At 42.8% G+C, this 15808-nt stretch overlaps 1 long non-coding RNA gene across 1 annotated transcript; it reads left to right on the forward strand.

The window, feature by feature from the left end:
• The first annotated feature begins 213 nt into the window (after nt 1-213).
• On the forward strand, nt 214-1076 carry LOC121688528. Its single transcript, XR_006024619.1, has 2 exons — nt 214-484; nt 965-1076. It is a non-coding gene; the product is annotated as an uncharacterized LOC121688528 (long non-coding RNA).
• The last annotated feature ends 14732 nt before the right edge of the window (nt 1077-15808 follow it).

Consider the following 15808-nt stretch of genomic DNA (forward strand, 5'->3'; position numbering starts at 1 on the left):
TCTAACTACAGACAAGGTAAATGGTCCGATTTTTGGTATTTGACTCATTTATGTCGTCAAACATTATGTTATGTAGCATTCTATACTATAGCTATGTATGAAATGATAGGTCAGTAGCCAAACTTGGTAGTTCTAACGTTAGGGGAATAGTTAACGTTAGCACTTATCCTATCCGTTGATATTTATTATGTAAGTAAAGTTATGAAACCCACCTAATCAACGTTAATAAGTCGTCACTTTAAATTGACTGGTTAGCTGTAGGTTTCGATAACGTTAGCTAACGACATTCAAACCTAACGTCGCTCCCAGCTAAGCACTGACGTTAACGTTACATTTGCTCACTAACCAGTAGCAGCTAGCGTTTTAACTAATGTTATACTATCTGGCTCTTGATAACCTGTGGAAAGGGACCTGATGAAAACCTTACTGTTTGGAAACGGACCATATGACCAAAGTATTGTTAAAACACACTACAGAAGTTGAGGTATGACGTATTTACTTGGCCTAGCCTACTCATTTCTGCATTATTCTGGCCTATAAATTAAAGCTTCCCAGTTGTTGCACATCCTAAAGTAGGCCTACATCGTAATCTGTAGAAAAAATGTGGATAACAGACCTAACAAGCTGTAAGATATAGTGTAGTTGGTTATCAAGATGCTTAATATCAGAATGGTCCATCCTTAAGACTCAGTTTATGATTATCAACAGCAACAACACACCCTTTGCCTACAAAGTGTTCTAAGCTGTTTACTTTAAACTGTTTGGCTATCAACTATCCTTAAACAGAAATTAATAAAACACAAAATGTTGCTTTGTTTGCAGTGAAATACTATAGGCTAGTATATTTAACTACCATTACAGATTTATGGTGCAACAACCTCACTTAAATATCTAAGTTGTATTGAACAATTGTACACATTCCATGTTTTTGGTAAACTCTAACTTGTTTGCTTTTGTCTTTTAGGAACCAGACCAGACCAGTGTGGTGATGACCGTGTATTACATTATGTGTGTGCCTGTCTGTGTGCACATCCTGCCAACCATACATCGCTGACATTAACACTAACATTAATTCCTAAAAACATGTGACCATATCTCACATATCTGCACATACCTTTGAACTATAGACGTAGATCTGAGATCTACACTGAGACATTCTGAATATTATATTGTTGCAGGAGGACTATGCCGACAACTATATGAAGCATGCATACATTTGAATCATGTGCTGTGACATCTGTGAAACTTAGCTGTGCTGTTAGACCTCTGTTTTTAGACCTGAGCTGTGTGAAAATTAAGATTCTAACCTAAGTTCTGTCTAAAACTGATCATCTGAAGGGCTGAATCTTGTTCTTCAGTCTATATTACCATCAAAAGTGACCTATTTATTACAATTAACTGAGACCTCTAGCTCTTGCTGCCATTTCAGAATTACCACTGATAAATAGATCTGTCTTAGGATATGAGTATCCTTATATAGGATATGATTGGCATTATCAAGTTCTGTATATATATATACACACACACAACTGTGATTTTTTTTTTTTTTACTTCAAGCTTACATTGGTTGTTAAGTGTTCATTAGTGTATTCTGAGTATCATTCTGCTGTATTAAAACAAAGAATGTTGATTAATATTGAAATAACAATTTATTTTTACTGACTGTCATATACTCTAAGCTAACATCTAATCAAGTAAGTGGTTTTCAAGAATACTGGACACGTCTATGTAATCTGAATAATCATACTGTAAGTAATTTAATGTTATACACAGCAGCTTTTTTGCATTTACATGCAATGGTAATTCCCTGGAATTATGACCGCCGCTTCGTGGTCATATAGGTTTAGTCAGATTTTTTTTTTTTTTTTCGCATGTCCAAATTTCCGTCAAGGATTCCCGGGACACTGAAAGACCGGGGTACACGAAACTTGGTGGGCATGTAACCCCACATGGATAGCATGGAACCGTCATTTTTCATTTTGATCTGTAGCCCCCCCGCTGGACTGGACTCCCTGAAAGGAGGGTAGGGCAGACACAGTTTTCTGTGAATATCTTGAGAACCGTAGGGCCTAGGATGACCAATTTTTTGCGTATGTTTGCCTCCAGGGGTCATGTTAACCCATTCCATGTGCACACATGTGCATAAACAGATACACACACACACACATACATTCACAGTAATCATACGTATGACACATACTCACACAGTAGACATATGTACGCATGCATGCACATGCACAAACACACATACGCAGGCAAACACACAAGCACGCACACACACACACACACACCCACACCCACACACATAAACATAAACATGTACACGCACACATGCACACCATTCAAGAATTTCTCAGAATTATGAACAGGCAAGATGGGGGTGGGGTTGTATAAAATCAATTTTACATGTGAAATCTATGAACTAATCATGTTTTGGTACTTGTTGTCTAGCAGATACCAGTGAGAACTGAGTGTGGATAATGCAATTTAGTGAGACAGTTAGAATCATATAGGCCTTTCAGCGTGATTTATTTTTGTGGAAAAAATGTGCTGGACTGGGCGGCGGTCATATTTTGTACCGCTCTGCGGTACATCTAGTTACTTTTGAAACCATGTGCAGTTAATGTGTACAATGTGTGTGGGTCACTAAGAGCTCACTTGTTAAAGCATGGGGTTTCCCTGTTATTATTAAAAACAATTTTGACAGAATATGAGATACTGCATACTGCAGGCTCTGCTTCACTATCTATACTGAAGTACCGTTGCAGAGCAGTGTGTCAGCCACTAGGGGCACCCATCAGGACCTGATCGCGAGGTTATGAACAGTAAATTTACATTTAGACTGGGTGGGATTCTTACATTATACCCAATAGGAGTCTTCTACCCACCCTCTCATTAAAATTTGCATAATAGGCGTTTCAGGCACTAGTTAACTAGTGAGCTGCTTCAGGCGCGCCTGCAGGGGTACGTCCGTACGCACTGTGCGTACCATCAGGCTACTCTTCCCAACTATGCACAGTATCCCATTAGCTGCATGCCATCAGGCTATTTACCATTTTCTATTACGTAAAGTTAGTGAACACGTTATCAAAATTAACGTGCACACATTTTGTTTGAGCAGGAGAGAATACGCACGCAGGCACGCAATAGGCTACTTGTTGTTTACTCGGCTATCTATATATGGTTATCCGCACACAATGTTGAGCTAATTCACTAATTCAATACTCATCATAGATATCACAAGTTTAAACAACGAAAACAGAAAGGATGGAGGCAGCAAAGCTAGGAGTTATTCCAGATGGACAAGAACAAGGTAGGCAATTGGTGTGCTTGTCAGAAGTTAGACTGCACTAAAGCCAGACTTCACGTTACGTTAGAACAAAACTAAAGGTAACTTTAGCCTGTATAGGGCTGTATCAAGTTGTCCAAATGAATAGGTCATTGTAGACGTTGTCGTTGTATTATTGCATGTGGATGTTGTTATGCTATGTAGGCTACTTTTTTGCTGACTGACCAATGCACGGACCTAAAACGGACAAATATTGTTCACGAGTGAATTTTTTTTTTTTGCGGGGGGTGTGCGTACCATAGCATTAATTCCTGCAGGCACCCCTGAGCTACTTCACTGCCACACATGCAAACTAGTGAGACTTCAATTGTTCCACTAGTTAACTAGTGGACAAAAACGGTCAGCTTGTTTCTCTTTTTAGGTGTAGTTAACTAGGGAACAAAATATACATGCCACTAGTTAACTAGTAAGGCCCACAACACCCTCACTAGTAAACTAGAGGGTATTTTGGCCTTTACATGTTAACAAATGACCATTTTGGCATCTCACTAGTTAACTAGTGGGGCTGAAATGGCCTTCAATAGTTAACTAGTGGGCGTTTTGGAGCACACTAGTAAACTAGTGACACTTTTTGCACCTCAGTTAACTAGTCGAATGGAAATTTCCATCACTAGTTCACTAGTGGGTGTTTTGGTGCACACTAGTAAACTAGTGACACTTTTTAGACCTCACTAGTTAACTAGTGGGCATTTGTGTCTTCTCTAGTTAATTAGTGAGCAGTTCTGCCTTCACTAGTTTACATGTAAGTGTCACATTGAAGCCACTAGTTTACTAGTTAAAGTTCCTTTGGCCAGCATGTTAACTTGTGTGCCGCATGCAAATGTTGTGGGTGGGATTTTGTGAAATTCTGCGCTGTGATTGGTTGTCATGTTCTATTTGGACATAGGGAGCCAATAGAAAGCCTCAATTTCCAGAATTCTCCACCTCCTAATTTTAATTCTGTGCCACTAGCTGACTAGTGTGAATTTAGGCTTCAACTAGTTTACTAGTATACATTTATGACCTCACTAGTTAACTAGTACAGACAAAGGATGCATCAACTAGTTAACTAGTGAGCCTGCTGCCATCACCTAGCTAGCTAGTAAGCCATTTATGGTTCACTAGTTAACTAGTGACATTGACCTACTCCAACTAGTTAACTAGTGAGGAGTTTTGCCTTCACTAGTAAACATGTGCACATTTTTGGCTGTCACTAGTTAACTAGTGAGACCCAAAAGCCTTCAACTAGCTGACTGGTATGCATTTTGGCCTTTACTAGTTAACTAGTGGGCATTTCTGGCTGTCACTAGTTAACTAGTGAAGCTAATATGTGTTCACTAGTTAACAAGTGGAAATTTGACATTCAGTGGTCAGCTAGTAAACATTTTTGTACCTTACTAGTTGACTAGTAACATATAGAAGTATTTAAAGTAGTTAACTAGTGCACATTTCAGTGTCCAGTAGTGAACATGCTGAGCATTACTAGTTAACTAGTAAGATATGAAACATATGAACTAGTTAACTAGAGTTAATTTGGGCCTTACTAGTTAACTAGTGAGCATTTTGGCTGTCACTAGTTAACTAGTTCACACAGAAATGGCTCACTAGTTAACTAGTGGACAGAAATGGCTTGCATGTACTGTACATGACAATTATGCCTGATATCAAGATATCTGAATAAATGCTCAATCCGCTTGCCATAATCACTCAGTCCTTCTGGCTCACATGACGTCCTGCTATTCATAGCCAACTACCAACGAACTTATTCATAGCCAACTAGATCAGTATCAAGATACAAAAGAGTTCCCTCACATCTAAATATGCACATATTCATTTGGCAGATTGTTCTATCCAAAGCACCTTACAAATGAGGCACAATACATTTAGTGAACGCTTATGCTATCCATAGTATGAAATGTCAGTGCAAAATGTATTAGATGACATAGTACTTCAGAAGTTACATTGTAACAGTGACCCTTATAACCTCACACAGCATGTGTTACACTGCAAACTTTTAAATGAGTAATAACACATAGTTATCACTGTGCACTAAATTAGCCAGTTCAGTGTGTAACTACAGTGTTCACATTTGCTTCAGAAGAAACACTTGCAATGTGTTTCTTCTGAAGCAAGTTTTGCATTTGCTCCACCACAGCCAAAGTCAGTGCTCCCATATCCACTTAAAAAAGCTGGACAAATTGCCTCATGAAATAATGATGTTTGGACACCATAAAATGCTGCACAATCATATTCAATCTATTACGCACAAGTGATGAATCTCTGTTCATTACCACAAAGTACATCTGATGCAAATGCACACATACATATTTAACAACGTCTTATGATGAAGAAAACATATCCCTACACTCAGTGGATTTCACTAAGCACTAAAAGGTGAACACAGGTAACTCACAGTGACTATTAGGTGCTATGTTACATAAAGCCCAACATTGTGTTATATGAACAGCTTATTATTGGCCTAACCTCATCTCAGGTCAACATGTTTATGTTTTCCTAATGTTAAAACCTTGCATCCCCTATTGATTCTATGATGATTAAAAATTGATTGGCAATTTTGGGCCTGCTGTTCATATATGGCCTATTTGGAGCCATGGAGCATTGTCCTCAATAAAATCAGATTGCCAGGGAGGCTGTGCAGACCAAAGTGGACCAAAGGTCCAGTTCATATAGTCATCTTGAAAAAAAAGCAATTTATCCTGGGGCCCTGTGTGCTTTCTCACCGGCTGTCACATATGAAGAAATGCTTCATAGCCTGCTGGGTTAGACACGAAAAGCAAAAAATAAATAAAAAAGATAAATCCAGGAAGGATAAAAGAGATAAAAAATAATTCAGAGGCAATCATAATCCTAATTTTCAATGTTTGCACAGAAGCCTAAATCAAGCCACACTGTTTTTTGGATAAATAATAATAATAATAATAATAATAATAATAATAGCAGAAACAGACAGTGAATGCAGGTGACAGATATTACATGATTCATAAATGCTTCACTGAAATTCTTGTGCAAAAACAACACCATTGCAGGGGAACCCTGCTTGACCTGGGCAAGGGAAGGCAAGGCAAGGAAAACTTGATTGACTTTGATAGACTTTCATGGTCAACTAAGCATGCAGCAGGACCTACTTTCTGAGGCCATGTAAGGCGTCCGTATGTGTATGTGTGTGTGTGTGTGTGCACTTTGTGTGCACTTGCATGCATAGTGTATGTGTGCATGTGTGGGTTTTCATGTGTGTGTGTGTGTGTGTGTGTGTGTGTGTGTGTGTGTGTGTGTGTGTGTGTCTCGTGCTCGGAGCACTTTTGACACATAATGTGCTCAAAGGGGGTGACACCTGACAGCTCAAACTGAGTGTGGGGCAGAGGTCTGCATGCAGCGGCTGCCAGAGGAGGTGTGTGTGTGTGTGTGTGTGTGTGTGTGGGAGGGGGGCATATTACTAATGACTGAGAGAGTGGAGCAGCAGAGGAGAGAAAAGTTACTCTGAGGAGGAGCGTGTGTAGGAAGCATGCACATGCACACACACACACACACACACACACACACACACGCAAACAAAAACATATACATGCAGTACACATTCTGTCACACACACAAAGGCACACACCCTGACACACACCCCAAATGAGTGCATGTGTGCAGCTCTCAGCCAGAGGCCTTTGATGAGCGTATACACAGTCATGTGCCTGGGAGGCGAGGGGCACCAGACTGACAGAGTCAAAGTGCCACTTTGATTAGACAACCTTGCAGAGAGGCGCTCCGCTCCACACAGCCTCGCAAGGGCCTGAGAGAGAGAGAGAGAGAGAGAGAGAGAGAGAGAGAGAGAGAGAGAGAGAGAGAGAGAAGAGAGAGAGAGAGAGAGAGAGAGAGAGAGAGAGAGAGAGAGAGAGAGAGAGAGAGAGAGAGAGAGAGAGAGAGAGAGACCGGCACCCTCCATCACATCGCCACATGGCACAGCACATTCATGGAGTCTTGGAGTCACACACACACACACACACACACACACACACACACACACACACACAACACAACAACACACACACACACACACACACACACAACAACAACACAGAGAAGGCTAGTGAGCTAGTGTGGACTCTGAAGTGGCTGAAAGGGTCATCTCTACAAGGGGAAAAAAGCCATTTTGCATGACACACACTTGGCTGATTATCAATGTCACATTAGAGTTCTGTTCATACATGTTCATTATTCCTAAATAGTCAATTGTCACTGATGATAGTCCAAAGAGTGTTACTGTATAACTTTTGGCATTTAATCAAAATAATTTCACAATGTAATTTATTGTAGCTTTACAGATACGTGCTACTGCATAATGTGTTTTGTCACATTTATACAAATAATTATAGGGTGTGAATTTGAGTGAACAGAAACATCCATTAGGGTGTTTGTCCAACAGAATATATTTGGCGAGGGCTGTGAAATGACATTTAGCTGGTGTGGGGGCCGCAGGTTGTGCGGTGGTGTCCTGATAAATATTTGACACTGAGCTCTGTTCTTTTCATGAGCTTTCATTCCCCTGCTGGAATGTGATGCACACTTATGCCAGTGCTGGCGCCGCGAAAATCCTTCATCTCGCAGTCAGTTCAAGGTTCAGTGCCACTCATGGCAGCTGATGGCGATCCCGCCGAGACCAAAGGAATATCATCTGTGATTTAAAAGCGCACGGCTCTGGATGAGGGCCAATAATGGGGAGGCAGGGAAGCAAGGTAACATTGGCTTATCAAACCCTCGGAATCCCTCATCCGTTTTTTTAAATGCATCATTTGTCAACGAAAACACAGGCAAAGGCCATTAGCTTGCGGAGATCAGTGGCGGGACCTCAGCGGCTAATTCAGCAGATGAGCCTCTTCACCACCCGTAATGCCAAGGTTATAGCGTCAGGGGGTTGCTTCAGAAGAGTGCACTGATGTGCTATATACACTGTCCATTGATCCCCATTTGTTAAAGAATCTCTTGTGCCCAGGCTCGTGTGATGCTATCTACAAGGCCGACTGAAAGAAAATCTATTTGATACAAGGCAATGGACACAAAGAGGCCAAGCGAACCAGCGCAGCAGATAAGGGCTGAGTAAACCTGAGCGTGTCAGATATGCACCTGAAATATGAATTGTGCTCCTGGCACAGTGAAGGTTTTTCCTGGTAGTAATATCAGTTTAGTACACCTTGTTAGAAGTATTGAGAGTCAAAATCGATACACTTAAGTTCAACTGAGATATTAATGGATTCTCAAGGCCTGAGTGCAGACTTAACTAATGAATCAACTTCTAAATGCACATGTCATCTTATATGGTCTCCCATGTGTGCCTACATAAATGCCTAACCAAGAAAAAGATAAGCAGGCTCTTTTTCCTGCCTTCAGTAAAGAAGGGCCTCATCAGTTTAATCACATTTTATGCTTTTTGTTGGGAGTAAGTTTGGTACATGAAGGTTATGGCTTTTTCCCTGCCCACCTTGACTGTATCAAAATTTCAAAACATCTATTGATGTTGATGCTGCTCTCTTCTTCATAAAAAAACACAACGTTATTCCTTCACTTGTTTACCACATTTAAACTTTCATTCAGACTTTCATCTCCTGTCAAACGCTGGATTTCAAGGACATCGTGCCCTATTTATTTGACCTGTTTACCAGCACAAATGCCTCTTCTTCACAACCACTTTCATTATCTGAACTCAAACTCAAGGTAAGCAACGCACTATTGCAAAGCGATACAAAATCAATCCATTTCATTAGACATTTTTCCATAAACATTAAAACTTAGACAATACTTTCCATGTGAGTCCAAAGAATGTTAAAGTATTTAGTAAATTCACCACATATTTGTCCTGCAGATTTATTACGAGCACCTGCATAAAAACAGTCTAACTGAAACGAAACATCGGCCCTATAGACCTGACCTCGGTAGGCGTGTGGCGTGTTGTGCAGCATATGGCCATTGCCTCCTTCAGCCTGACAGAAGCTTCAAGGGGGCAGAGGTGGTGGTGGTGGTGGTGGTAATTGAATTTGCAAGACCATTACTGTACAACAGTCAAAGGGGGTTGAAGCAGAGTTGGCTGAGACATAAAGCCTCATAACCAGTGAGGGGTGGAGATGCCGTGGATTGCTATACTGGGGCGGATCAAAAGGGACGGGGTTGTTTGTGTGTGTGTATGTTAATATGGTAGTGATTATGGTGGTGTTGGTGTATGTGTATGTGTGTGTTAAGGAGCTGGTGATATGATGTGTTGTGTTGTGTGTACATGTGTAGTGGTGCATGTGTGTTGTGGTGTCTTGTGTGTGTGTGTGTGTGTGTGTCAAGGTGGTGGTGATGAGGATGGAAGGTGGAATGGGGGGTGTGTGTTCTCCAGAGGCCTGGTGTGACTGAGCAATGTGCACAGAGTCCTGGGGAGGGACAGGGGTTCAGAGCCAGTGAGGGGGGTGGTGGGTGTGGGGTGAGGCTGGGGCTTAATCTGACTGGAGCTCATCCAGGCAGACGCACACCAGAGACTCACGCTGAGATTCAGAGCAATATCAGAGAAAAACCCCTACGAGGACAGAGCAGGGGCAGGGCAAAGGGAGGACACACACACACACACACACACACACACTCTCTCTCTCTCTCTCTCTCTCTCTCTCTCTCTCTTTCCCACACACACACACACACATACACTTTTTGTGCTAGGGACCACTCACCGTGAATGCCTCTCAATATACTGTATGTATACGTTATAATGAAACAAAATAGTAATTCATGTAATAATATGTAATTCAGGTCTAGGAAAGATTCAATATGTTTGCAGCAAGCAGCAACTTCACTGCAGCCGTTAAGCAAATTGCTCAACAGATTCATCTCATTTTTCATACCTTTTTTGTCAGTGCACTTTTTATGAAGAAGCTAAAGCACTTTGTGTTTACAGGAATAGGCTGAAATAAGACACAGGCTCTTCCTCTTGAAAAAACAAAACAAATTACCTTGTGCAGTTAAAAGTTGCCCCAAGCGTCAATACTATACTGCCTTATATAGCAAAACCCAGTCAATGTCTTTCAAGCCTGCATAACATTAATAGTAGCAAGCAAATCTTGGAGAGACAGAGATATTGCTCATGTATTTAGTTATGTCTCATTTGTGGTGTGTGTGTGTGGGGGGGGGAGTCTTTTTATTCCATCTGGTGTTGGTGTCCATGTTTAAGTGTGTGTGTGTGTGTGTGTGTGTGTCACCCTCAGCGGCCCGGCTGCCATTCGCGTGTGTTTTGTCTCCGCCATCTCCCCTCTGTGTCACGCTGGGGTGACAGATGTTAACACGGCCAAATCGAGCTATTGATGAATCGTGTGCGGCGTACGCCTGGCAGGTCACGGCGGTAAGTGGCTGATCGGGATTCGGGAAGCTCTGCGAGTTCACCTGGCAGAAAGTCGAGAGGTCACGAGGGCCGGCGAGAGGTGACCACCATCCGTCCCGCTGCTCGCGGGTGAATGGCGATCTCACTCAGACGCGGATCGTTTAGACCAACGCGAGTCTCACTAAATCAGCACAGGCAGGAAGGCCTCTAGAAGGGAACCTTGTATTTGGGTGCAGGTGGGAATAGGATGCACGCCGAAGGACACTCAGAAGACCACAGAATTACAGATTTCCTCTACAAAACACAAACCAGACCAAGGCTAGATTTCTTTGCACTGATTTTGAATTGCTCCTCTAATAACCTTCAAGTACATGAAAACATGCTGGTTATGAGTGGCTAGCAGACTGCAGACTGTTGTCAGAGCCCTGAGAGGCCTGTCGGAGTGGTTGCGTTGAACAGATGCGGGAGCCACGTTGGATTAATCCAGCAGCTGACGCAGTCATTGCTTCACTTCTTTCTCTGTCAGAATCGCCACAGGCTGACTATCTCCCCCCAGCCCTCTGCTAACAAGCAAAACAAGTTTTTTTTGTGTGTTTGTTTTTTTATTCTTGCCAGAAAGATTTTTTTTCCCCTGTGCAACGGGGATCACAAACCACTGGTCCAGGAACAACTGGATTTCATGGAAGCTTAAATATAAACACACGGTATCGGTCCAACGAGACAAAATTTGAAACGGCGGAATGTCATAAGGGAATGCTGCTCACAACACAACAGTACGAGACTGCCAGGGTGGAACAACTCTGCAATCTGCTAGACAAGTCTGTTCTTTACAAAAATACCTGCACCACTCACAATTAATGATGAGCAGTGCCTTTTAAACTGTATTAAGTTGTGCTCATAGAAACCTGTCAAGTCTTTTTGGCAGGCCACACTGCGATCATCATTAGTGCTGTCAATCAAGTCGGACCGATACAGCAGTTTCACCATGAAATGGATCACGGTACAGTGGGATCGCACTGTGTTTTTTTTCCCTCCTGAGTGGTACACCATTGTGCTGAACTGACAACATAGGAACGGGTTTCTAAGCCCTGCAAACGTGAGCTGAGCAGAGGGAATAGGTCAGTGTGGTGGCTATCAACATGTCCACACACATAACTGGACTGGCGATTTCATGCTTTGTAGGGTGGAATGATTTGAAAGGCAGCAGTGTGTTTTTTTTTTAAAAACAGCCTTGATCCTTTGGGTCGGATCAAAGTTTCGCCTTTGATATATTAACCCCTTGATGTGTGTGTGTGACTGGGTGCATCTGTGTGTGTGTGTGTGAATGCACAGGCCTTTCTTTAACACCAGATGGTCTCCAGCGCCACACTGAGTCAAGAGCATCTCCCACCTGCTGCTTTAATTATGGCGTAGGAGGGGTGGGGCAGTGGAGCTGGAGAGAGGCGGACGTGCGCACTGACCCTCGACTCCTCCCCTCCCTTCCCGCCGGTACCTCCACAGGTATCTCCGGCAGCCCCTTTCCCCAGGTGTGAGCAGGGGTTATCGTGATGGAAGCACGGTGCATCACTTGGGGCCAGAAGTCACATTTGATCCGACGTGCAGAACCGATACGGGCGAGGATTCTGTCACACACCTAGTTTGTGTCGCCTCGTCTTTGTGAGGTTGAGTTTCTCTAGCACATGAGGTGTCTGGTGGGATGGTGGAGTATCACTTTCTCCGAATCGTGTTTTGCGTGCCATTATTTAATTTCCCCCTGCAGCTGCCTCTGCCTCCACTGATCAGTCACCATTCAAATGAGAATTATAAGCACCCTGAGCCACGCATCAGAGCACAGATCTGGGTCAGATCTAGGCCAGGGCTGGGCCGAAATCCGAGCCAGATTTGCCAGCTATCCAAGCTTTGATCTGCAGGGTGGACCCCCATCAGATTAAGCTCCCTCCTCTCACAGCTTGTGAGCCTCTGGTCTGCCACCCTCCCATCCACAACCACCATGACCACATCAATCCCTCCCCAACCCCAAACCTTCAATGCACCCCCCCCCCCCAATCATTCAATCCTCAGCACCTCCCTTAATGCTCCTCACATCTTGTCTCCTCTCTTGTCCTGACATCTGACATTTCGCTCCCCTCTGTGAATCTGGAGGCCCTTTTAAGTGTGAAGGAGGAGTGCTAGGTGCTCCTCCATCTTCCAAGTAATCCATCCCACCCAAAAAAAACAATCTTTCACTATCTGGTCCACTCTAGATTTCCCCACTGATTGCTATCCCCACACTGATGTCAGTAGAGACGCATAAAGAGCAGACAGCCAACATCTCAGAGCACAATGCTGAAAATGTCCCAATTTAAGGCAACACTATGTAGTTTGTTTGCCTTAATATAACAGCTTCCAACTCATGTAATATTTTGTGCCATATTTATACCAGGAACGCTTGATATTACTGTACAGGAACATGATGTCCTAGCTGACACCAGACTGATTCTTAATCAAACTTTCCAGGGACGTAACCAACAGTGAAATTACACTTAAATTGATGCTACATTACACTTAAATTGATACAATACTACTGCATTTCGTTGTCTTTGTAATTGTACTGCACAATGACAATAAAGTTTAATCTAATCTAATAAACTCTAATATAATCTGTTCATTCAAGTACAGCAAACACATTATTTCTTGTGAATGAAGGTTTTAAATGCAGTTGTTTACTCAGTTATAAAGAAAATACAAGTCTGAGTCATTTAACCCTGACACCATCTATCAATACAGTAGAAAGCTCAACCCTTGAGTTTTTGGTGATTCGGAGATGGGTTTAAATGAGAGGGTGGCCTTAAAGGTTTGTCTGGGTTAACCCAGGCTAGTAGGAACACGACCCTTTCCAGTCTGTTTCTGATGCACTGGGTCGTCTGGTGATAAGTGGTCAATCAACTATGTGAGGGGGTGTGGGTGATGTAGGTGATATTGTTATTAAAATGTAAAAGTTTTACAAATGTAAATCCAAATGTAAAAGTTTTACAAATGTAAATCCCTAATAGTCCAGAATTGGCTCGTTGCTCTCTGCTGTTTGCTTCGCTTGGCTTCTTCTGCAGTCCCAGCGTCGGGTGTGCCACAGTCTCCCAGTGAAGCTCTCGGCTCCTATATAAACACAGCTTCAGGAATTCAGCTTGATTCATCGCTAATGTATTCAGCCCAGTCTCTGCAGGAGCCCCTCGTTCAGCCGAGTGTTTTCTCTGCCGCACATCGCTGCGTGTCAGATCTGGAGGAAGCCTGGAGGCTTCTCCCAGGAGGACGTTGGTGCAGTCGTCCAACATAAACGGGGTCGTGAGAAAATTCCTCATCCAGTTGTTTTGATTTTGCTTCAAATTAGAGCGTACTCCAGCAAATGTGAATGGGCACGCTGTGATTGAAAAGTGATATCATGTGCAAATGGAAATTATCCTGCACATATTCTACATGACTGAATGATTTTTGTCGTCACCATGCAGTATAGTTCTTTCCTATCAATATTCACATTCTGCATATACACTTTGCCAAATAATTCAATTAGAATAAAAATGATTATGGATTTATATGTAATATAATATATCTATTATTCTTTAAATTCAAATAGAGGAGTTGCTCAGTTTTGTAGAATAAACTTATACGTGTAAGTGTGCCATGTGTCGTTTAGTGGTTCACTTGCTGTGTACAGTGTACAACTTTGGAAAAGAGCCATGATGCAGTGATTAAAAGAGACCAAACGGAAACACTCTCCACACACAAGCTCCATAAAGAAAAAGGAGCTGGGAGTTTTGGACTGTTCCTATTAATAAACTGTTGTGTGAAGTGCCTAACCATGTTATTAATATTCATTACACATTATCTGGGTGAGTGGTGGAGGGCTCAACAGCTGCTCTCAACATACACACACACACACACACACACACACACATGCCAAAACACACACACCATATACTCTACTTCTCTCAAAATACATACACACACACATATATATCTTTGCTCCTTCAAATCATGCGCCCCCCCCCCCCCCCCCCCCCCCCCCCCCCCAACACACACACACATGAACACACATGCACACACACACACACACACATGAGCACACACACACACACACACAGACAGACAGATACACAGGGAGGTTGTCAAGACGCAACATCTCCCCATTTTAAAGGGTCATGCAAATAAGCGGCTGCGTCCAGAGGCCGGCTCCTCCCTGACAAACACCAGGGACCTGCCGTGCGCTGCTCCGTAATTGCCGCTCATGAGACCGGGTCCTGTCATACGGTCATACTCCAGTGGGCACCACTGCCTCTGCCCAGCCCCCCATCCCCTACCCCCCTGCCCCCCCTGCCACCCCGGGTATCCGTCATTGGCATTCCGCAGGCGCGGGCGCACCAGCGAGGCCGGCCTCCTCAAGCAGGGAGAAAACGTGTTATACCAGCGCTGTGGCTGTTCCTATCAGACAGGTGTCACCGCGGCGACTCGTCGTTGTCACTCACACCGCTCTCTGGCTTGGCACAGAGGCTCTCTGACAAGACAAGAACCTCACTGAGTGCCTCGCAGCCCGCTGTGGCCGGGGATGCAACGGCTGGAAAATATTTGCAGACTTTTACCTGAAGCACTTTTACATGTAAAACATTTCCGTAGAAAAATACATTACAACCATATTCCATATAATTTTTCATTTTCATATTTCACATTTGTTTAAGGAACGGAAATATATGTAAGGAACAACATACAGCTACCTGGTTCTAATTGCAAAGTAAACCCAGGAGCCAGAGGGGTCTTGTGACACCCTGGAGTTTATTTGGCTAGACTGACTGACTGGCTACATGTTATTCCACTTATCAAATGACTACAGGAACAAATTAATAATCCAATATTTAACTTCTATTTGTAATAGTCTTAATATAATATTTAACAGATGCTTTCTAGTTTCATTCCAATCTATTATATGACAAGCAGTGAAAGGAAAACCATATATTAGCCACTTATTAGGTATTAGGCACATGATCAAATATGTGAGAAAATGTTGAAATACCTCAAATTTTCAATCGCAATTGAGTATTCCACAGAGCAGTGCAGTATAAAACATTAATACATGAGGTGCTGCAATAGTATCTCAGCAATAA

Source organism: Alosa sapidissima, chromosome 17 (genome assembly GCF_018492685.1).
Source record: "Alosa sapidissima isolate fAloSap1 chromosome 17, fAloSap1.pri, whole genome shotgun sequence".
Classification (NCBI taxonomy): Eukaryota; Metazoa; Chordata; class Actinopteri; order Clupeiformes; family Clupeidae; genus Alosa; species Alosa sapidissima.